Raw genomic sequence first — 24,361 nt, forward strand, 5'->3', positions numbered from 1 at the left:
ACAAATTCAACAAATGAATGTTGTCATAATAATTGCGTGTGATGTACATGTAATGTATTTTGGTTTTAAAAAATGTAGATGTCGATGCAAAAGCAGCTATTGTAGCATTCCAGAAGTGTTTTCCAATCACCATTTGAAACGCCTACGCATGTGGCAACTGAGATTTGTAGTCGAGTTTTTTTTTTATTGGAGAAAAAGATTTAAAACCGATCAACTATTAATTTAAGAATATCAAGACGCATAGATTTCAGAAAGAATTGACAAAATAATACACATTACGGATTGTAATTAATTATTTTTAATTTAAACAAGAAAAATATAAAATATCAAATTTACAAGTGACGCTCAAAGTATATATTGTAATTTAATAATATAATGTTAAAATATCGACAAATTCAGCCCACCTAGGCCAAAAATACTGTCCATCTCTAACGCACACCAATAACTTTTGTTTCACGAAAGAAAAATTCTTGTGTGAATGTAGCATCTAATCAACTGAATTCACTGTCTCTGAAAAAAAAACAAAAAAACATACGAGTACGCCTCAATTTTGATTATACTGGACACTAGGCGGAATGGATAACAGCGACCAATGCACACCTACAAATTCACCTAAGAATCAGAATTTCTTTGCATTTTTAATTAGGGGCAAGAAAAAAGGTTTGCTTCAAGACGAACGTATTTCGCGTAAAAGAATCATACACACGCTATGAATATATTTGCAGAGATTTATTTAAAAAAAAACTAACATTTAAAATTCTTACAAAAATGGCCCAATAGAGCTTGATTTTTAATAATGTTGCCTTATTTAAATGACTGAAACGTTTGTTGCTTCTGTTATTGCATGTTGTGTGCAGTATTTTAAGCCATTGCGTTAAAGAATAGTTTTTGCATTTTCAGCACAAAAATATGCTTTCCTCCAAAAATATTTCTAAATTTAATTACTAAAATTGGTAAAAGCAAAGAAATATATCACCTAACAACAAAGAAAATTCGTGAGAAATTTGGAAGTCGATCCAGAATGATCATAAGGTGAGAACTGAACCCACAATCGTCTAGTTACATGTCAGACACTTGAATCACCGAGCTATGGCAGATACCATGTGTGAACATCTATTGTCGCAAAAGTTTCCAAGTTTCTACTCCAGAGAAGCAGCCCCCAGCGGATAACGACAGACCCAGGAATACGACTCTACTAAACACCGCAAAGACAAGGCAAAGACGCATAAAGACGAGCAAAGACCCACAAAGACAGAGCAAAGATCCACAAAGACAAGGCAAAGACGCACAAAGACAGGGCAAAGACCCACCAAGACGAACAAAGACCCATACAGACAAGGTAAAGACGCACAAAGACAGGGCAAAGACAAACCAAGACAAGGCAAAGACGCATAAAGACAGGGTAAAGAGCCACAGAGACAAGGCAAAGACGCACAAAGACAGGGTAAAGACCCACAAAGACGAACAAAGGCAAGGCAAAGACGCACAAAGACATGGCAAAGATGCAAAAAGATACAGCAAAGACGCACAAAGACAAGGCAAAGACGCAAAAAGACAGGGCAAAGACCCACAAAGACAAGGCAAAGACGTACAAAGACAGGGAAAAGACTGCATAGACAGTTTAAAATGACAGTAGTGGAAAATATTTGCTGTTGATACCAAATTTATAAAAATAAATAAATAAGAATTAAACATGTATGCTTTGCCTATGGGTTGATCATTCTTTTCTTTAAAGATCTATTTGCGCTCAACATTGTAATGACTTAGGTTAAATACCTAATGATGAATTTTGTCAAAACAGTGGAATGTTCTCATCATTATTTGTAAAATATTTATCTCATTTAAAACAGATGTAAAAAGTTCCTCGTGAGTATATGTTTAATATGTACATAGTAAGTATTGGGAAATGAGAAATGCCTAGGGACGTTATATACTTACAATACTTGAGCATATTTACTGTTGATACACTATATATATATATATATATATATATATATATATATATATATATATATATATATATATATATATATATATATATATATATATGAATTAGAAGTGTTTTGTTTACCTATGTGTCGATCTTTATTTTATAATTCAATATTTTGACATATGGAAGCTACTTCAACTCTCTCTCTCTCTCTCTCTCTCTCTCTTATTGATAAGTGAAATATCCTTATGTGAGTATCAAAATATATTTAATTAACGGTAAGAGTTGAGAGAAGGAATAAGACACGCAAAGACAAAACAAAGACACGCAAAAATAAAAAGGACAGGGCAAACACACGTAAAACCAAGGCAAAGACGATACAGAAACTTTATATACATACAATACTGGACGATATTTTCTGTTGATACAAAATTTATATGAATAAATATATACGAGTTAGAAAGTTTTGCATTGTCTCAATCGTTCGTACTTTATATATTTTGACACGGAAGTGGACTTTTCTTCAACTTGAATTGTTGAGTTGACTCTCTCTCTCTCTCTCTCTCTCTCTCTCTCTCATTTATAACAAATTGCATAAACTTGTGAACACACAACTGGTGGTGGACATTAGACGATCTATTTGTAACACCGACAATTTTAGCCTCAACTACAGATATGTCAAGTTTAAATTGGCCCATGCTGTTTAGTGAAAAAACTCTTCAAAAAAAAAAAGGACCTACTGTTTAAATTTTTTGAAGATGACGAAAGAATATTTCCGACTGTAACTTCTTCGGCATATTTCAGTTCCCGTAGTAAACCTATGCAAACACAATGATAATAACAAATTCATTAACTTTACATTTCGGAGTGATCAAACCCATATTTATCAGTATAGATTCATCCTGGATGACAGCTGTTTTGAGAAAAGGATGAGCCGCATCATTTTCTGGACTTGAAAGTAGTAAATGGGGATACCCTAGCGACAATGGGAATTAGCATTACAAACACCCCTGGGACAATCTGGCGACAAGGGAAAATTAACATGGAGAAAAATCGTGGGACAATCTGGCGACAAGGGAAATTAACATGGGAATAAATCGTGGGTCACTCTAGCGACAAGGGGAATTTAACATGGAACTACAGTGTGGGTCTGTCTAGCGACAAGGGGAAATTAACATGGGAATAGAGTTTGGGTTTGTCTAGGGACAAGGGGAATTGAATATGGGATTTTTTTTTTAAATTTAAATTTAAATTTAAATTTAAAAAAAAGGGTAGGCAATGGAAAGGCTATCTCTTTTCGAGAAATATGGCTGGCCCTGAAAAGGGCCTTTGGGTTTATGTTAATATTAATATTAACATAGATGGCATCTGTCACATCTTCTTCTTCTTCTTAAACTCCTTCTAACTGCCGGTCCATACACAAGTACCCTCTTGAGACATCCTTGTCTTTCTATGTAAACTCTCCTCATCCATTGACTAGTATCTGTCCTATCAACAACAGTCCACTTGGACCTGACATCCATGAGCATGTCCGTCCTAAACATCATGGAAGACACAAGGGTGGATGACTCAACTGTGGTCCACATCTTGAAGCGACGAGAATAGGTGAATCAATGCAGTGAACTGCGCTTATTTATAGGTACAGGAAGGATTGAAACGGATTGAATTCATTCACCAATCTGAATACGCGTTACAAAATTCAGTCAGCTCGCATCCAATCCGAAGAGAGCAGTTTGTGGCGTCACGTGGTCTATATAGATTCGTTAGCGCTTTTGTGCAGTCAATCTATGCGACAGTGATTCAACATGACGGAAACTCAGAAAACGATCCATTGGGGTGCACCAGCAGGGGAGACTGCCCAAGGGAACCCGGACTTACTTTCAGAAGAGGTACATTGGGATTTTGTGGATTTTCTTACCTCGCAAGAATTTGTTCCGGAACCTTCGTTACCTTCTTCATTACCGCAAGTGGAGAATTTTAGACAGAGACAGAAAGAAGAATTGGAGAAATTTATGCAACGACAAAAGGAAGCGGAACAAGCTTTTCTCCTACAGCAACAGCAACAGCAACAAGAAGAGGTAAGAAAAAAACAACAGCAACAACAGCAAGAAGAAGTAGCAGCAAAGAAACAAGAGGGTGAAAATCAAACGGCTACGGTACTGTTGGACATTTTAGCGGAGTTAAGAAGTCTGAAAGAAATGTATCAGACTTCTTTATCACGACCGAAGAGAATACGACCTTCCCGAGCTAAACACGCCAACCCTGTGACTAAGCCTGTCGTACCACCCTTAGTGATTTCAACCCAATCATCAGAAGTAGGCCTTGGCCGTGGCAAAGGCTTAAGGCAGTTAAAGTTGATTGGTTAAACTCACCCCTACACCAAAATAACAAGGCCCTTTTCAGGGCCACCCACATTTCTCGAAAAGAAATACAATTTCAATTTGCCAATAACTCAAAAATAAACCCCACCCATTTTACCCTTATAGTACGTGTCTGTGTATGAGTGCGTGAGTGTAGCTTCTTATTTTAAAATCAAAACTCAAAGACACTTACCTTATATCATTCATGTATTCTTTTATCCATTTTTTACAATCCAATTCACAGCACAACACTTTAATTAAAAGTTCATTGACTTCTTCTTTCTCCTTGTTTAGTCTCTCTGTTTTTTGAATTTCTTCACCGTTTTTTCCTCATTTTCTTCCCTTCTTCTTTTCTTCTCCTGTACCTTTGCTTCTTTTAAATAGAATTGTCTTCTTTCTTTCTCTGAAGAATCCCTCTCTTCTTTCGAAGAATCCCTCTCTTCTTCTGAAGAATCCTTCTTTTCTTCTGACTCCTCTTGTTTCTTTTTTGGGCAATCTGGAGACCAATGTCCTTTTTCTTTACAATAATAACAGGTATCTTGACTTTTGTCTTTTTTAGCCCCTGTTTTTTTTTTCTTTTTTGACGGTCTGGACACTCTGAAGACCAATGCCCTTTCTTCTGACAGATATAGCAAGTATCCTGACTCTTATCTCGAAAGGAAGGAGAGTAGTCCGTCGGCTGGTCTCAAGAGAATTTTCTAATGACCCCTCGCAAAGCTCTGACGAAACGTTCGATTTGGCTAGTCTCTTCCATCGTTCTCCTCGGTTTGAGAGTGAAATGAATAGTGAAAGGACACGACACACCCTTTTTATATACGCTGGTTTGCCATGACTATAAATTAGTCTATGGTGTTTGAACTTGAGTCATTTGACGTTTTGCACTCAAGATGAAACGATCCTATTCATTCGAGAAGAAAGAAGAAGAAGAAAGTAAGAGGCAGAAACGTGATATATCGCCTCGTACCAGGGCTGAAATCTTGGCACAAATTCATGCCAGTGATTTTGAAGAGGACATGAGTGAACCAGAATCCGAATCCTCTAAACCATGTTTACCACCCTTAGTCAACCCTGAAAAGTACTATTCCATTCGAGAGACGGAAAAGCGCTCCTTTAGAAAATTTAGAACCACGGCTTACACCTACACGGTGAAGTTTAAAGATTTCAAGGCCGACGTACCCTTGGAGAAAGCAGAAGGGTTTATCACCGAGATGTGGGATTATTTGCTCACCGCACTCAAGAGACAATGTCAACCCAAAGAAGACGATCGCTTGACACTATCCATAGATCACGACGGTTTGAAATCCCCTGTTTGGATCGAGTTTAGCAGACCCGCAGAACTAACCCCTTCCAAAATCATGGACAAGATTCAACACGTACAACAATCTAATGACCAGTTTGACATCACCGATGGAAAAGCCACACTGAAAATGGCCCACGTCTCTCTTCCTCAAGGGACAGGACGCAAAAAGATGTTATTGGTGGACAACCTTCGCAACACCAAAACAAGTCTCGTCCGAATTCACAACCCTCAAGACCAGATGTGTTTAGTCCGTGCCATCGTGGTGGGACGAACCTATGCCAACAAGAACGACACGGTAGAATGGAAAAGAACCTGGAAAACTATTCAACGATCCGATCGAGCCAAACAACGAAATGAAGCAGAACTCCTTTTACAACAAGCCGGACTGTCCAAAGACACACCCTGTGGCATTCCTGAGATGCAAAAATTGCAAGATGCCCTAGCTCCACGCTACACCTTGAAAGTGCACCCTCAAGAAATGCGTGGAACTCTGTTGTTTCGAGGCCAATATTTTAAGGACGGAAAATACATTCATGTCTATTATCACGATGAACATTTCGATACCATTACCAGTATCACTGGATTCCTGGGATACGGTTATTATTGTGAGAAATGTGATTATGGTTATAACAATCGAGAGCAACACAAGTCTTGTGGATGGAAATGCCCAGGATGTTTGGCCTCTCCACCCTGTCTGAGCGAAGAACCAGTGCCTTGTTCAACTTGTCTGCGCACGTTTGTCAGCCCTACCTGTTACCAGCAACATTTGAAAACACAAGGTTCACAGAAGAAATGTGCTTGTCAACTCCTGAGATTGTGCCCTACGTGTGGACAAGGCATATGTACCAATAGTACCAAGGCACACGTATGTCGAGGAAAGAAAAAATGTCACATTTGTCACCACATCGTGGACTTGGAACACGAATGTTACGTGCAAAAATACCAACCCCCACCAGAGGAAGAGGACGGTCACAAGAAGAAAGGCAATTTCATCTTTTTCGATTTCGAATGCATGCAAGAGACCGGCATTCACATTCCTAATTTCTGCGTGGCTCATCGAGCGTGCGAGAAGTGCATTCAAGAACCTATCTTCAGTCATTGCCCTCACTGCAGCAAGATTCCTGGAGGACGTGAAAAAATCTTTCGAGGACCAAACACGTTAGCCGATTTTGCCCAATGGGTCTTAGACCCCATCGACAAGACGTGGAGCCAAGAGGACATCGAACGTTACGGAGATTGTCATCGTCATGCCACGGTGATGGCTCACAATTTCTCCTGATACGATGGACAGTTTCTTCTCAGATACTATACGGAACAAGGCACCGAACGTCCTAAAGTCACTTTGAACGGAGCCAAAATCATTTTCATGCAAGTGGGACAAGTACAGTTTAAAGATTCGATGAGTTATTTGGCCATGCCTTTGAGTCGAATGCCTAAAACGTTTGGAATGACAGAAATGGCTAAAGGGTACTTTCCACACTTTTTCAATACGGAAGCCAATCAACATGCCGTTCTACCCCATTTACCTGAGGCTCACTATTACGACCCCGACAACATGCGTACCGAACAACGAGAAGCTTTCTACGCTTGGTACCAGGCTCATGCCTCTGACCCCTTCGACTTTCAGGAAGAAATGTTAAAGTATTGTCGTTCCGACGTGGACATTTTACGACGTTGCTGTGGAAAATTTCGAGAACTGTTCATGGAACACGGAGGGGTCGATCCTTTGAAAGAAGCTTGCACCATTGCCAAAGCGTGTTCCTTAGTGTACCGCCAATGATTCATGCCTGAAAACACCGTGGCTGTCATCAACCCTCAAACGACCCACTATGTCAAGCGTCAATACTCGGTCAAAGCCCTACGTTGGTTACATTACTTGTGCGACAAAGAAGACAAATGGATTCAGCATGCCCGCAACGGAGGAGGCGAAAAGACCATCGGAACGTATTCGGTCGATGGCTGGGACTTAGAAAACCCCAAGATCGTGTACGAGTTTAACGGTTGCTTATTTCACGGATGTCCCATCTGTTACCCTGACCGTGACACTAAAAATCAGTTTTTGCAACGAACCATGGAAGACTTGTACCAGGACACTTGTCAGCGACGCCTAAAGTTAAAACAGCAAGGATACCAAGTGGTGGAAATGTGGGAACACGAGTACGATCACCGTTTGAAAACCGATCCCGAGTTTAAACGCCTCGTGGAAAGTTACCAGTTCATGGACCCGCTGAACCCGAGGGATAGTTTGTACGGAGGAAGGACCAATGCCACCTGTTTGCTGTACCAAGCCGACGAAGAGAAAGGAGAAGAAATCAAATACTTGGACGTGTGTTCGCTGTATCCCTACGTGTGCAAATATTGTCGCTTTCCTGTAGGGCACCCGCAATTGTTCACGGAACACATCGACCTGAAAAACATTCGACAATACGAAGGCTTGATCAAGTGTAAAGTTTTGCCTCCCACGAACCTATACCATCCCGTCTTACCTCACCATTGTCAAGGCAAACTGATGTTTCCCTTGTGCCGTACTTGTGCCGAAACGTGCAACCAGGACCAACCTTGCCATCACACCCAGGAAGAACGTGCCTTGACGGGAACCTGGGTCAGCGTGGAATTGTTCAAAGCTCTGGACATGGGATACCAACTGTTAGAAGTGTACGAAATTTGACACTTTCCCAAGACACAACAGTACCACAAGGGTGACCCTACTCAGAAAGGTATTTTCGCCGACTACGTGGATGCCTTTTTGAAACTGAAACAAGAAGCCAGCGGCTATCCTTCCTGGTGTCACACTCCCGAAGACCAAATACAATTCAAAGAGAAATACTACGCACAAGAAGGCATCTCTTTAGACCACATAAAAAAAACGAAGGCAGGCGATCGTTTGCCAAAGTGATGTTAAATTGCTTGTGGGGAAAAATGGCACAACGACCGTGTTTACCCAAGACGGAATATTTGACAGAACCTTCCCGCTACTTTCAGATGATTCACGACAAAACCAAATACATGAAACACGTGGACGTCGTTCGAGAGAATTTGATCTTGGTCAATTACGAAGAAGATCTGGACTTTGTACAAGACGACCCTTTTGGAAATGTCATCATTGCGGCTTACGTGACAGCTCATGCTCGCTTAAAATTTTACGAAGCTTTAGAACTGTTAGAAGAACGCGTCCTGTACTTTGACACGGACAGTTGCATTTACATCCATCACCCGAGTCAACAGCACCCTGACATCGAAGGAGACCGTTTAGGAGCCTGGACAGACGAGCATCCCGACGACAAGATTCTAAGTTTCGTCAGTGGTGGTCCCAAAAATTACGGCTACGAATACCGGGACAAACAAGGAGAAGTGCACACGACGTGCAAAGTGAAAGGACTGACTCTGAATCATCGTACCAGTCGAGTGGTCAACTTTGGGGTATTGAAAGAAGCCTTGCAATCGGGAGAGGATGGAAACTTTAAAGTGACCACCTATCAACCGAACAAGATTGTACGTTTACCCACTCACCATATCGTCAGTCGACCCTTGGAAAAAGTCTATCAAATTGTATACCAGAAGCGAGTGCGACTTCCCAATCACTTCACCTTACCGTACGGTCACGTCGGTATTGGTCTGTATATAAAAAGGAACCCTAGGCAAGATCGATAGTTCATTGTTCATTGAAGTAACTTACCATGTCGTTGACGAAGAAGAAACCAGATTGGTTAAGAGTCAAATGTTGGACATCACCGAGACCAGGGTTTTGAGGCTTGGACACAAGAGATGGCCCAGTATGCACGAGAGTTATTCAAGGAAAAAACTTACTTTTCAACCTGTGTTAGTGACGGTGCCAGAAGAACCCGTCACCCAGGACAGGACTGTCGTGGACAGGCCTGAAAGACCCTTTCGGGAGGACACTTGTGTGACCTTACCCCTACTATAGAACTGGTTAGAACTTTACCCAAAACATGTTGTACAGACACTTGTGTTTATTCCACGTTCATGGTTATCATGTGCCTTTTATTCTTGTACTTAAGCCTTTGGCTTTTATGTATTTTTGTCTTTCGTATTCATGTTTGAAAAAAACATTCAATAAACGTGTTCTGAAAAAGTATATAAACTCTTGTCTTGTTTGTTTTTCGTGTCACAAGTGACATTTCTCACACCATGGCTACCTCTGCTGTCTCTGCTCCCTCTTCCTCTACTGTGAAAGTCATCGACGAACACTTAGATCGTGCCAGTTGGGAGGCTTTGTATCTTCGCCATCCCTTTAATATGCTCATTGCTGGACCTAGCGGTTCAGGCAAAACCGAATTCGTCAAATGTTTGATCGAACATAAACATCATTTGATCGATCGACCCCCTCAACGAATCGTGTGGTGTTACAAAGAGTGGCAATCGGCGTACAGCCTCTTGCGAGAAAGTCAAGGCGTTTTCATCGTGTTTGTGGAAGGCATTCCTAAAGAAGACGATGGCATCGTCTCTGACTCCCGTCTAACCCATTTGGTTATTTCGACGACATGTTAGGAGAAGACGAAGAAGAAATTAAACTGTGGTTCACGCGCAAAGGGCATCACCGTAATGCCAGTGTCGTTTACATCACCCAAAATTTGTTTCAACAAAGTAAAGCCCATCGCACCATCAGCCTCAATGCGCATTACGTGGTCATGTTTAAAAGCCCTCGAGATAAATCGCAAGTGCAAGTCTTAGCCAAACAGTTAGGAACGCCTTGGTTGACTCAGGCGTACGACGATGCCACTCAAACGCCACACGCCTATTTACTCGTCGATTTGAAACCTACGACTCCCGAGGATTTGCGATTTCGTACCCACTTGTTTCACCACTGGTGCCAAGACGGAGGGCCTGTCCTGTACACGTCTCCGTCCTCGACTTCATTTCACTCCCCATAAAAAAATCTATAAAAACCTCAGACCCTTTTTCGTCTGTCTCACTCTCAGTGCGAACATGACGTCCCTTCAGTCGCATCTTCCCGTCAAATTGATTCGTGCCTTGTATGGCATCAGTCGAGAAAAAGATCCACAAACACGAGCTCGTGTCTTAGAAGCTAGTCTCAAAGAAGTCTTACGATGGTTCACGGTGACGGCACGTCAATTACTCCAAAGAATCATTCAGATTCCTCATCAAACCAAACGCTTTTTCGATCGAAACAAAGTCGCTTTGGTCCAACTGGCCGATCCCCGCATCGACACTCAAACCAAAAAACAAATCATTTTGAAACCTGGAGGGAGCGGTACTCTAGGAGGGGTCATCATTCGCTCACTCTTAACATGGGATCCTAATGCCCCCAAAGTTATCCCCAAGACAAAAGTCCAACGAAGCCCCAAGAAGAAAAAGACCAGGTCCCCAAGGAGAACTTCTCCAGTGGCAGGACCCTCCTCTGACCAGACACCACCACCACCCCGGAAAAAGAAAAGAAGCCCCCAGAAAAAGAAAAGTCCACAGAAAACTAGTCGCAAGAGAGGCACTTCGGCCAGGACGAAACCTTACACTCGCAAACCACGACCTGCCACGGCGGTGACTGCGTCTGCGGCAGCTTCACGTTTGTCCACTTCTCCGTTAATGACACCCAGAACTGAAGAGTACTTGGAGACGTTGATCACACCAAGAACTTCTCCGTTGATGACCCCCAAAAGAACTTCCCCAGTGGCAGGACCTTCCAATTTAGTGGCAGTGGCTGCTGCTCACAAAGTACCTTCTCCCAAAATCAAAGTTCAAGAAAGATCGGGCATGTTACAAAGTTTACTGGATTTGTCCAAGCAAGAACTGGCTCGATTTAGTCCGTTACGTACCCCTGCACGACGTGTCATGCCTGTCCTCAAACTAATACGACGTAAAGACAATGAGTGGCGACGCGTTCCAGTATAAAAAAGGCCTGTGACCAAGTCGGGTATCAGTGTTTTTTGGTGCTCCTGAAGACTCAAAGATGTCACCCTCCAGAAAACCCCAAGGAAAGAAAAGGAAAGGACTGCCACCACGTTTAGCCAAACATGGGGACATGTTATCTGTCCTGTCCAAAGCTTCTCCACCCCTACGAAAAAAACTCATTCAAACAGCCTCCAAAGAGGTCATCGATACCGTGTGCGAATGTTGTTTGAACGTTTTGAAAGGCACGATCCCTTTGTCCAAACACCAGAAACAATGCTTAGGCAAACATCGTCACGTTCTTCGCCAAATGGTTCAAAAGAAAATTCCCATTCGTCAAAAAAAGAAGATGTTAGTGCAACGTGGATGTATTTTACCTCTCTTGTTAGGCCCCATACTGAAAGGACTCTTGGGAACCATGTTGGGAGGACTGGTGGGAGCAAGATAAAAAGGCCCTCGGAAGTCCCAAGATCTCAGAATCGACCCCTGACAACCCCATGGAAGGACGAAAACTAGCTTTAGTGCCTTACAAACGATGGATGGAATACCATCGTTGGCAAGAACAACGCACCCCGCATTTACCTCCCAATCCCCATTTGAGCGAGATGTCCCAGTTACAACACGAATTGCAGTCCTTGATGGATCGCCAAGATTTGTCCGAAACAGAAAAATCGCAAAAGTACGGTCAACTCTTGCAACGACTGCAACTCTTTCACCAGAAAGCTTTAGACGAAACAGCTCTACCCACTCTGAAAGATTTTAAGACCTTGATGAAAAGTCCAGCACCATCACCAGTACCAGTACCACCAGTACCAGTGACCAAGACAGAAAAAGGAGAAGAAGAAGAGGAAGGGTTTCAAACTCCACCAGAAAAAGTACGCAAGTTAACAACACCACCTACCTCCAGAATTGGATGGATTAAAAAGATGATGGCCACCCCTTCTTCATCACAAGAGAAAAAGAAAGTGAAGACAGAACTGAAGACAGAAGTGAAACAAGAACCGATATCCCCCGCTCAGACATCCTCCTCCTCTTCGACACCTATTGCCGGCCGCACACGCAAAGCATTGCAATCCAAGAAAGTACCCCAAGAGAAAAAGAGTAGCATCCTCCAAGAGTGGGTGTCTTATTAACACACCAACCAACACACAAAAAATGGAAAAAGTCTTAGCCAGCATTTACTACGATCCCTCCCATCCTGCAGGTTACGCAGGAGTTCAAAAATTGTATCGTGCTGCCAAAACGCGACTGAAAAGTCTCCGTTTATCTCAAGTGCAACGATGGTTACAAGAACAAGCTACCTACACTTTACACAAACCCATTCGACGCAAGTTTGCCAGAAGTCGCACCCGAGTGGAAGGCATCGATCATCAACGGCAAGCCGATTTAGCCGATGTCTCTCATTTGGCCAGCTACAATCGTGGCTACAAATATTTGTTTTGTGTCATCGACGTCTTTTCCAAATTCGCTTGGGTCGTACCCTTGACTTCCAAATCGAGCAGCGAGTTAGTGCGAGCCCTGCAACGGGTGTTGAAACAAAGCGGTCGTCACCCTCTTCGATGGCAAACGGACAAAGGCACCGAATTTCTGAACCAAACTTTCCAAAAAGAATTAAAGAAACGTGACATTCATTTTTTACCACCGAGAATCCCGAAACCAAAGCCAGCATCGTGGAACGTTTTCAACGCACTTTGAAAGAACGCATGTGGAAATATTTTACGCATCACCACACTCTGAAGTACATCGACATCTTACCGCACCTGGTGCAAGCGTACAACCAATCTTACCATCGAAGCAGCGGACGTGCCCCGCAAGACGTGACTCCCGAGAACGAAGTGTTGGTGTTTGAGCGCCTGTTTGGTACGTCCCCGACGAGGGCTGTCCCCAAGAAAAGTGGAGAGTTGGCCGTAGGAGATTGGGTGCGCATTGGCAAAACCAAACGCACTTTCGACAAAGGTTACTTACCTAACTGGATGACCGAATTGTTTCGCGTCACTGGACGAGTGCATGGCCGTCATCCTGCCGTCTATAAATTGGAAGACATGAACGGAGAAGTGCTCAAAGGAACGTTTTATTTGCCCGAGTTACAACGTGTCACCAAAAAAGAAGACGACGTGTACGACATCGAAAGCATTCTCGAACGCAGAACCCGTAAAGTGGGCAAACGACGTGTCAAAGAAGTCAAAGTACGTTAGAAAGGATATCCACCCAGTTTTGATTCTTGGATCGACGCTTCGCAAGTCATCGACTATAAAAAGAAGTGACCATCATGCCCTTTCACACAGCAGACGCAGCTACGTCGACCACTCCTCCTTCACCTAGTTCTTCTATGCAAGATTTACAAAAACAACCCTTGTGGGTGTGGTGTGGAGAACGTGTGCCTAAAACGCAAATCGTCTTTTTCTGCCAAATCTTCGTGGTGTATTGTGTCATCGGGGCAGCCATCGCCAATTTGAGTTTGCAACAAGGAGACAAACAATTGTGGACCATTTTATTGAGCAGTTGCATCGGTTACCTGCTTCCCAATCCCTCCCTGAAATTCTCCTCGAACGGGAACCTTGTGTCCAGTGCCAGTGTCAGTCACCACTCCAACAACAACAACCATAATCCCATTTTAGACGGAGACACGCCTCTGACTTCCAGTAACCCCTCGGAGAGCCACAGAACTCTGGAATTATGAGTCACGAAAACCAATTTTACTTAACCTTACCCAGTGACAGTTCCATGGAGGTGTTTCCCAACAACACGTTGTGCTGTTACACGGCCAAATTACCTCAAGCCATCCAGTTAGATCACGAAGCCCATTGGGAAGTGGCTTTAGTAGAAATGATTCACCCGACCCAAGTCCTCAATGTCCTTCCCAATCAAACTTTTTTTGATGTGGAAGTTCATGACGAGCAAATGCAACAGTGGATGGATAGCAATGTCAAATATGACAAGAAAACCCGTACACAAAAGTACACCACCTATCACTTGTTCATTCCCCCAGGCTATTATTTTAGTGGTCAACATTTGGTCAGCACCATAACCTCCAGGTTTAATGTCGTGTTTCTGAAAGATTTGGAGCATGTCAACAAAAATGTCACCATGGAGTACCACAAAGCAGCTCGTCGCTTCTTGATGAAATTTGAACGGAGTAAAATCCTGTCCATTTTATTTTGTCCTGAATTGTTTGACATGTTGGGCGGAGACATGGACATGAGAAAGACCATGATCAAGAAAAACGAATTACCCATCGTTTACGACAACGAGTCTTTTAGCAAGTTATTTCGTGCCCCGGTAGAACTGAACCAAGGACTGAATTTGATGTTCGTGTATTCCGATGTGGTGGAGTACAACGTGGTGGGACACACCTCCGTACCGTTACTGCGTGTCATTCCTTTCAAAGTGGATTCTGCCACGAACACTGACGAGGAAGGTGGAAACACTTACCACGTCCACCGCGAATTTGTCCATCCTCACTATTTGCCTGTCAGTAAGTCGTATTTGGACACGGTCAACATTGCTATAAAAGGAGATCTGGGACAAAATATTCCATTCACCAAAGGAAAAGTCACGGTGAAACTCCATTTTCGAAAACGGTTCTCTCACGACTCTTAAGTCATGTATCCAGTGTACCGAGGGGTTGCTCGACAGCGAGGACACGGCTTAGGAGATATGTTAAAATCGGCCTTTCGTTCGGTGGCCCCGGTGTTGAAACCGATGGTGACACGCGGATTGCACGCCTTGAAAGATGCGGCACTGACGCAAGGCAAAGAATTTCTCCAAAATGTCATCATCGACAAACAAAACCCTAAAGAAGCCTTCATGAGGGCAGGCAAAAATGTCTTGCTGCAAACGGGCAAAGACATTTTAGGCCAACGAGAAACACCTATAAATGCCCTGCACGCTACCGAGTCAGGCATTCAGCAAGGACAAGGCAGAAAGAGACGACGAAGAAAACACCCTTTCACCAGACTTCAAGCTAGAAAGGCCAAGAAAAGAAGAACCGTTCGAGACTTAGACGTTTTCGATTATTGAGAAAAGAGACAAAAAAAATGATGCACCGAGAATCTTGCGCTTGTTCCAAGTCGGAACTGGATCTGTTTGCCATGCCCCCCACGATGATGACGATGCAAGAATCCCAGTGGGTGGAATTTCACCCCGTCTCCTCACTGACCGATTCCGCTCCCATCGAGTTTGAAATCAAAGGACAGCCCGAAGATTACATCGATCTGAATAGCAGTTACTTGTACCTGAACGTCAAAATTCTAGATAAGACTGGAGGTGCTATAGACGATGAAGCAGTAGCTCCCGTCAACAATTTCATGCATTCCTTGTTCAGTGGAGTGGACTTGTATTTGAATAACAAACTGGTCAGTAGCAGCATGGATACTTACCCTTATCGTGCCTACCTGGAAAATCTCTTGACGTACGGAATAGATGCCAAGAACACTCATCTCAATGCCTGTGTGGTATGGGAAGCTGACGAACCTACCAAGTTTGAAATATTGGAAACTGATGAAAAGAAAGACAACAATGATGGATTTGTAGAACGAAGAAAGAGAATCACGGGAGCCGACACAAGTTTAGAACTGATGGATCGTTTGCATTTGGACATGTGGTTGCAAGAAAAGTATTTGCTGAACGGGGTGGATGTCCGCCTGAAACTGAATCGTAGCAGTGCCGCTCTCCATTTGATGGCTGATAGTGACGGTTACAAAACCAAAATCCTAGAAGCCAGACTCTACGTACGCCGTGTGGAAGTGTTACCTAAAGTGGGAAACGACATCAGTCAGACGTTGAGCAGAACGACCGCCAAGTATCCCATACAACGCGTGGAAGTGAAAACCTTCACCATTCCCAAGGGACAGCGATCCATGATCGAAGATCATCTGTTCCAAGGACAGTTACCCAAACGTTTGATCGTTGGTATCGTCGAGAATACAGCCTTCAACGGAGCTGCCGCAAAAAATCCTTTCTACTTTCAACACTTTGGCGTGTCCAAAATCGAAGTCAGTCGCGATGGCAAGACCTTGTGTACCCGACCTTTCGAACCTGACTTTACCAAGAAGAATTACTTGAGATCGTACTTGTCCTTGTACGAAGCCACCGGACAGTTAGGAACCAATACCAGTCACGGTATTACGTACGAGGATTATGCAGGAGGCTACGCTTTGTGGGCTTTCGATTTCACTCCAGACCAAGGCAGCGACGAGGGACATTTCCACCCTATAAAATCCGGCCAGATTCGTGTGGAAATTCAGTTTAAAGACCGAGACCCTGATGAAACGGTGAACGTCATCCTGTATGCAGAATTCGATAATACCATAGAAATCAACAGTTTGAGAGAAGTCATCCTAGATTACTAGAAACCATGGAAGACTGTTATCCCTCTTTACCTAGTGGAGAAACTTTTACTGTTGCATGGTTGTTAAAAAATGTTAGAGTTGTTGTTGTTTAGTGTTAAGTGATTTTTGAATAAAAAATGTTGTGTTTTGAAAAAATTGTTTGATGTTATATTGTTGGATTATTGTTAAAAATGTTAGAGTTGTTGTTTAGTGTTAAGTGATTTTTGAATAAAAAATGTGTTTTGAAAAAAATGCCTTTGTCTTTTGTTTAGCTATAAGAATGTTGGATTGATGCTCTTTCATTTCTTACTATCCCTCTCATGACACTCACTAAACGTTGCGACTCAAAAACCGTGTGGGGGATGTTTTCCTTCACGTCCGCGCTTTGACTTTAAAGGAGACCAGAAACCAATGGAAATATAGAATAATAATAAAAGTACTAATGCAGAAAACCTTATTCTGAAGTATCATCTGCGACCGTAATGCCAATATTTAAATACTGGCCTATCTTCTAGGAGCTGAATTTCCGTGACCTCGTATGCAAAATTTCCGCGCCTATTCGGTTACTTTCGGGATGTGACGTCATAGTAGCGACTCCAGCAGCCCAAGTGGGAGTTGCCAGAGTAAAAGACAATACCGTTTTGCATTGCTTACGGGTGTAATAGAACATTAAGAAAAGCCTGTTGACATAAAAAAAATTCTTTTCCGAAAGATAAAGGAATAATGAAAGAATGGGTACATTATTACAAACGAGTCGATTTCAAAGCAACACCATACAGCACTATGTGCTCGTTACATTTCTCAAAGGAATGTTACGAGAGGGATCATGACAAAATAGCAGCTCAAAGATACGCAAATGATAGGCCTAGACTAAAAGTTGGCGCTGTTCCAGACATACCTTTTGACATTTAAATCCTGGAAAAAGTGTTAAATGTGTGAGTTACGAAAGGAGGCAGAAGGACGAGTAAGTGACCACAAAATGCAACAATCAATCCACATCTTTTATCTAAAAACAGCAGTGCTAAAAACAAATCTGATAGTCCGACACCCTGGGCCCCTTCTGGTTTTAGTTCCGGCCCATCCTGTATTCAAAGTGAGGTGCCCGTCAGGCTTGTCGAAACAAACATTGTTTGCCTGAGGAAACTTTGATTGCGCTGGTGAAATGAGTAAATGTATTTTCAAGACGTTGACATGCATGCCTTAACACGGCACAATTTAAATCAAATCACCACTGTCCTAGGTGAAATTTAGATTTGATTTTAATCAAATGGAAACTTTGCTAAAAATAAGATTCTAAACCTGTCGTGTTTCGAGAAAACACAATTTTCAGTAATCTTATAAAAATTTAAAATTTACCAAAAAAATGCATTGTATACATGTAACATGCATAAACTGTAATCTGTAATAATTGGAACTGATATAAAACTATTCCTTGGGCAGTTTAAAAAGCAGCGATTTAAAAGAAAGAGGTCAAAGTTTCACATTAACTGTCTGACAACAGGGGGCGACTATTGACCCCCCCCTCGCCCCAATGTGCGACCGCCCATTTGACGTGCCTTTTCTCCATGTGATACGCCTTATTATTCCCCCATGACAAGCCCCTTTTGCATATTCTGGTCAGTTTTGGCTAAATTGCAAAATAGCTAAAGTTTCGATTTAAGTACGCAAACGATAAAACTGGTGTGACTAATGAACATAATCCTTATCCTTGCATTGATCTTGTGAAAAGGACTGCCCTTCGGACATACTTCAAAGAAACCATGTTCGACAGTGGGTGTATGCGTAAGCACCAGCAATTGATTACCAAATAAACGATGCCTATTTTGTTGTTACTTACGATGTCATGGACTTAATTTTAACAGTTCAAATCTGCAGTCACAAGTTACCGTACTGTTTTTCTCACGTTTTATGCCCCACCTTATTTCCTTGGGTTTAAGTCTTAATGCATGTAACACTGTTTGCTGAATAAAATATTTATTCAGAATTAGTTCTTTAGGGCCACATATATTGCATCATATATTTTGTTTTATTCTTTGTAATTTAATCATGATAATTAAACTTTTCATATACGGTAGAGGAATGTCAGGTGTTAACTGGCCGAGTGTCTTTGGCGGAAATGGAGATGCGATTTTGTTTGCAGAGAAAATTTCAAAGTGATCATTCATTTAAGCTAATTGGTGACAATTTTATTCTTTTATTTTTTTTAATACTATAGTACTGTTGTAGTTCTTTAAAAAATCTGAAATTTACTTGAATAATGTTTAATCTTCACGTTCTATTTACTGAAGAAGAAAAAAACCTGTTGTATGATATTAATTATTTCGTCCAGTGCCGGTTTAGACGTGTGTGCGTGTGATTTGAATTTTTAACGTAGCTTTAACAATTTTTCAGTCATATCGCTACGATGTCTGCAGTGTGGCAGTTTAGACTGTGGATTGCATACGTTATACTTAAAAATGGTTTGGGGTTGGGTTTTTTTTTCTGACAAATGAAAATTGACAGACATAATGTAATAATCGGGACTTCGCTGCGCAAAACTGAGAGATATTACGAGATCGGGAGGTAGATGAGGAAATACATGTACCCACAAAATCAGGAGGTTTTTCCCCCGGCTTGAGAGTTGACAGGTATGAACTGTCCGGGCTTGTGGAATTTCATTCAGGACTTTAGTTTATTTAAGTCACCAGTCCGAGGCCTGTGCTTAACACATTTCTTTTAGCACTTACCAGTACAGTACATAAACTATTATATCAGATTGCAGATTCAACTTTTGAATGTGCAACCCAAATGTGGTCTCCTGTCTGCCTCGCCCGCCAATGTTTATGTTTGTATTCGAGGACTCGCTAGTATAGCGTCACGGTACCACGTGATCTGTCGTCTCATCAAAACTCGGAAAAACCCGGCAATTTACGGAATCGTGGAATCTTCCACGCAATATAATCACTATCCGCTTACGATATTTAATTTATAAACATTGCAGTCGAATTAAAATCTGTAGAGAATTACATACGTAAAAGAAAAATTTTGATTTCTAGTCTCCTTTAAGAACCGGGTTGTTTCCAGTCTAACCATCCATTGTCGACTCATCCTCCTAAGAAGATGTGCTCCAAACTAGCTAAACTCAACGAAGCCTACGTGAATTTGCATAGGGTCAGACACAGTCTGATACCGAAGCCAGAAGAAATAGAGAATGTGAGAATGTTAAAAATCACTGAAGACCTGATAGAAGAGCTCTTCAGAGAAGAAATGAACAGGGAAAAAGAAGAATGGACAGAGAAGTACAGACTTCAGAGACAGCAGCAACAACAACAACAGCAGCAGCAGCAACCTGAAGCTGACAGAGGCTTTGTCGATTGTCGTATCGACACCAAAGAGTTCTTCTTCTCTTTCCGAAGAAGCAGACCTATCGCCAGAAAGTCTATCCTCAGAGGACATCGCATTCTTAGAAACTAAAAAGAATGCCATAGCAAACAAAAAAAACCAGCCCTTTTCAGGGCTACCCAATACTCTAGAAAAGAAATAACAATCGATTTGCCAATGTGTGTAGGTAGAGTAGTGTGAAAATAAACACTAACTCTTTATTGATAGTGAGAGTGTATGTGTTTGTGTGTTTGTGTTTGTAAGTGGTTAAGTAAGTTGGTATGGATAGTAGATTAAAATGATGTCTTTTTTTTGGTGTTTGAGGTGTAAATTTGGGGTTAGATTGGATTGCTTTGCGTATGTGGATAGTCTATTGAAGTGATTTATAAAAAATTTTAAAATAGTGATGGGTAGCATAAAAAGTGAGTGAGTGTTTCTTTTAGGTCCGCGCGTTGTTGTTTTTTGGTCATGATGTAGGTAAGATCAATTTTATGTTTTTAGGGGATGTTTTCCTTCACGTCCGCGCTTTCACTATAAATTGAAACTCGTTCGGCAGTCCAGCTACCCTTGTTGATTGATCAACACCAAAAATGAACACGAGACTGGAGAAACTGTTGGAACTTCATTTGCATCTGGAATATGCCAGGCGCATATTAAATGAACTGGCCGCGGAAGCCATTGTGGAGGAGGGAAGGATAAGAGAGGAGGAGGAAAGAAGAAACAAAGAAGAGGAGGAGAGAAGATATAAAGAAGAAGAGGAAGGAAGATACAAAGAGGAGGAGAGAAGATACAAAGAAGAGGAGGAGGAGGAAAAGGAGAGAAGAAGAAGAAATTTCAGAATCCCAGAGAGCGAAAATTGGGATTCTGAAGCGACATATCCTGCCTCTGCTCTCTCCCCCAAAAAGGTAAAAAGTAACTGGGGGACAAGATGTGTATGTGGCGCCAGGCCTGGAAGGTGCCACCATTAACCAGGTGTCCATGAAGTTCCAAAAAAACAGCCCTTTTCAGGGCTACCCAATACTCATGAAAAGAAATAACGATCGATTTGCCAATGTGTGTAGGTAGAGTAGTGTGATTATAAACACTAACTCTTTTTTAAGATAGTGTGAGGGTATGTGTTTGTGTGTTGGTGCTTGTAAGAGCTAAGGTATGTTTGTGGGAATAGTAGATTATGGGTTTCTTTATTGTTTCTTAGCGTAGGTGAAGAGTATAGTTAGGGTTCTGTAAGCGCTCACGTACGATTGTGTGGATAGTAGATTATGGATTAGTTTATTGTTCTTAGCGTATGTGGAGAGTATAGTTTGGGTTTTGTAACCGCTCACGTACGATTGTGTGGATAGTAGATTATGGATTTGTTTATTGTTTCTTAGCGTATGTGTTTGTGTGTTTGTGTTTGTGTGTTTGTGTTTGTGTTTGTACCCGCTCACGTACGATTGTGTGAATAGTAGATTATGGATTTGTTTATTGTTCTTAGCGTATGTGAAGAGTATAGTTTGGGTTTTGTAAGCGCTCACGTAAGATTGTGTGGATAGTAGATTATGGATTTTGTTTATTGTTTCTTAGCGTATGTGGAGAGTATAGTTTGGGTTTTTATTATATGAAATGAAAAAGTATAGTTTGGGTTTTATTATATGAAATGAAAAAGTAGGGGGATGTTTTCCTTCACGTTCGCGCGTTGTTTGGTCATGATCTAGGTAAGATCAATTTTACGTTTTAGGGGGATGTTTTCCTTCATGTACGCGCTTTAAGTATAAGAACCCACAGTATTCGTCGTTCAAACCATTCTGCAAAGAATAAAAAAAGAAGATGCCTTCTAACCAAATGGACAAAATACAAACATTACAAGACGTTTTAGACAACTTAGGAATGATGGAGCAGATGTTAATAAGACTGGTTGAAGACCATTATTCCTATAGTCCCCATCGTGTAAAGATGGAAATTAATAACTTAAAAAAGGTAAAGGACAAGATTAGTGGTGTCATGAAAGAGATAAAGGAGGAGAAGGAGGATGAAGAGGAAAGAATAAGAATAAGCAAATGGAACGAAAAGATTGAAAAAGAAGAAGAAAATGAGAAGAGGAAGAAAGAAGAGGAGGAAGAGAAGAAGAAGAAAGAAGAGCAGGAGAAAAAGAAAGAGAAGAAGAGAAAGAGTGTTGGAGATAAAATAAGAACTTGGTGGAAAAAAAGAAGAAATTAGAAGCAGAAGAAGAAGAAGAAAACCCAAAGGCCCTTTTCAGGGCCAGCCATATTTCTCGAAAAGAGATAGCCTTTCCATTGCCTACCCCTTTTTTAAATTTAAATTTAAATTTAAATTTTAAAAAAAAATCCCATATTCAATTCCCCTTGTCCCTAGACAAACCCAAACTCTATTCCCATGTTAATTTCCCCTTGTCGCTAGACAGACCCACACTATAGTTCCATGTTAAATTCCCCTTGTCGCTAGAGTGACCCACGATTTATTCCCATGTTAATTTCCCTTGTCGCCAGATTGTCCCACGATTTTTCTCCATGTTAATTTTCCCTTGTCGCCAGATTGTCCCAGGGGTGTTTGTAATGCTAATTCCCATTGTCGCTAGGGTATCCCCATTTACTACTCTTGAATGTGTCTGAAACATGTGCTTTCAGTCACGCATTAAATAGTCAGGTGCTAATTTCTGTAATGAGTATTCCAAAACTCAAGACCGTTAAATTACTGAAATTCCATCAATAACACAATGTCTCTATATTTTGTCAGTTACAACTATAAAAAGCTCTCAAAATAGATTCTTTTTACTAAAATCTGTCTTTTATTATCAACCAATCCCGGCCAGCCAAACCCATATATACTCAATTTTATCTTCGTCCATTTCCAGACTGATTCCAATTTTTCCATACAATTAGTACCATGTGTCCATCACAGTGTCAAAACCTCAGAACCTTGAAAGAAAGCCTAACCGGAAGACAGTTTGGGACGGCGCGACGCACAAATGTGAACTAGCTTGTATGTATATATGCATGATATATGTGTTCAATTTAGATACAAGAAAAGAAAATGAAAATACATTTTTAAAAAGAAATTTTAGCCTCTTTTATCTTTTCTCATTTTATTTTCTACGTATGAATGTTGAAACAAATAATCATGAAAATATTACAAATAAAGCAACAAAGTTTGTTTTTACAAAACACCAAAGAGATAGAAAAAGTGAAATACGGAAAGACTGTGTACAAATATACGAGATCCATCATTTCAGCTCTACATTAAATGTATACAGGGTATAAAACCAATGAAATAATGAGCTCTCTATTGTGCTTCATTTACATTTTTTTGTATAGATACATCTCATTTTTGGCGTATGTACCATGTCACTTGTTCACCTTTAATATATCATTTAAAATTTGCATTTGTATCTTCATAATTTTTGCATCAATTTGTCATTTGTTTATACTTAAATACTTAAATAGTGGATTAATTTATTAACATTTAATAATATGTACTGGGGAATCTAAACTATAATTATCAATGCTAGTAACAAAATTTCATACAAATTACATTATTAACTTCAAACGATGCACATTTTTAATAATATTTGATAAACATAATTCAGTAAATTGCTATGTTAACATTTGAATTCAAGAAAAACAAAAATTCACACATTTTTATGTTTTGGTTAATTTTGGCTTGACACATTCGCAAGTTTGTACTTAGGATACACAAAAGTCAAAATTATGGGACTTAGAAAGTCCCGGATACATATCTGTGCTGATCCATACACAGTGTATCCACTAGGGGTGCAAGACTGAGAGTAAAACATTTCCTTGGTATCAAAAATGGGGGTCAGACTGAGAAAAAATAAAACTTTGATATCATAACTGGGGGTCCAATTATAACTTTGGGGGTAAAGGGAAACACTGATACAAAAAATGTGTAGTATATGCTAAAGAAATTATACTAAAAAAACAAGGCAGTTAAATACTATCCAATAACGTTTTTGAACTCTTTGCTTGTCTAGGCCTCGTCTTTCCAAGTATTTACGGTCTTTGTCCTGTCTTTGCGCATCTTTCCGGTGTACTCTTAACATCTACAACTATCAACACATAGATTATATAATATGTCTTATGTGTCTTTAAAAAAAAAACATGTACAAATAACAGGAATTTTCAGTAAAAGTTTAAAAATGTATTTGCCCGATACTCTTTTTCACAATACTTTCTTTATGTATATTTAAAAAAATATATAT

General features: G+C 40.9%; 1 protein-coding gene and 1 long non-coding RNA gene across 2 annotated transcripts in view; one reads left to right on the forward strand and one right to left on the reverse strand.

The window, feature by feature from the left end:
• LOC149802930 (uncharacterized) overlaps positions 1 to 23,200 on the forward strand; it is a 46,551-nt gene extending 23,351 nt beyond the window's left edge. The window contains exon 2 of the long non-coding RNA XR_016420108.1: positions 22,997 to 23,200. This is a non-coding gene — a long non-coding RNA (uncharacterized LOC149802930). The remainder of the gene's footprint in view (positions 1 to 22,996) is intronic.
• The window catches only part of LOC149802929 (marginal zone B- and B1-cell-specific protein-like), a 56,451-nt gene that overhangs the window by 30,478 nt on the left and 1,612 nt on the right, over positions 1 to 24,361 (reverse strand). The window lies entirely within an intron of this gene.

This window comes from Sinohyriopsis cumingii, chromosome 3, assembly GCF_028554795.1.
Source record: "Sinohyriopsis cumingii isolate HCF-2022 chromosome 3, ASM2855479v2, whole genome shotgun sequence".
NCBI classification, from domain to species: domain Eukaryota; kingdom Metazoa; phylum Mollusca; class Bivalvia; order Unionida; family Unionidae; genus Sinohyriopsis; species Sinohyriopsis cumingii.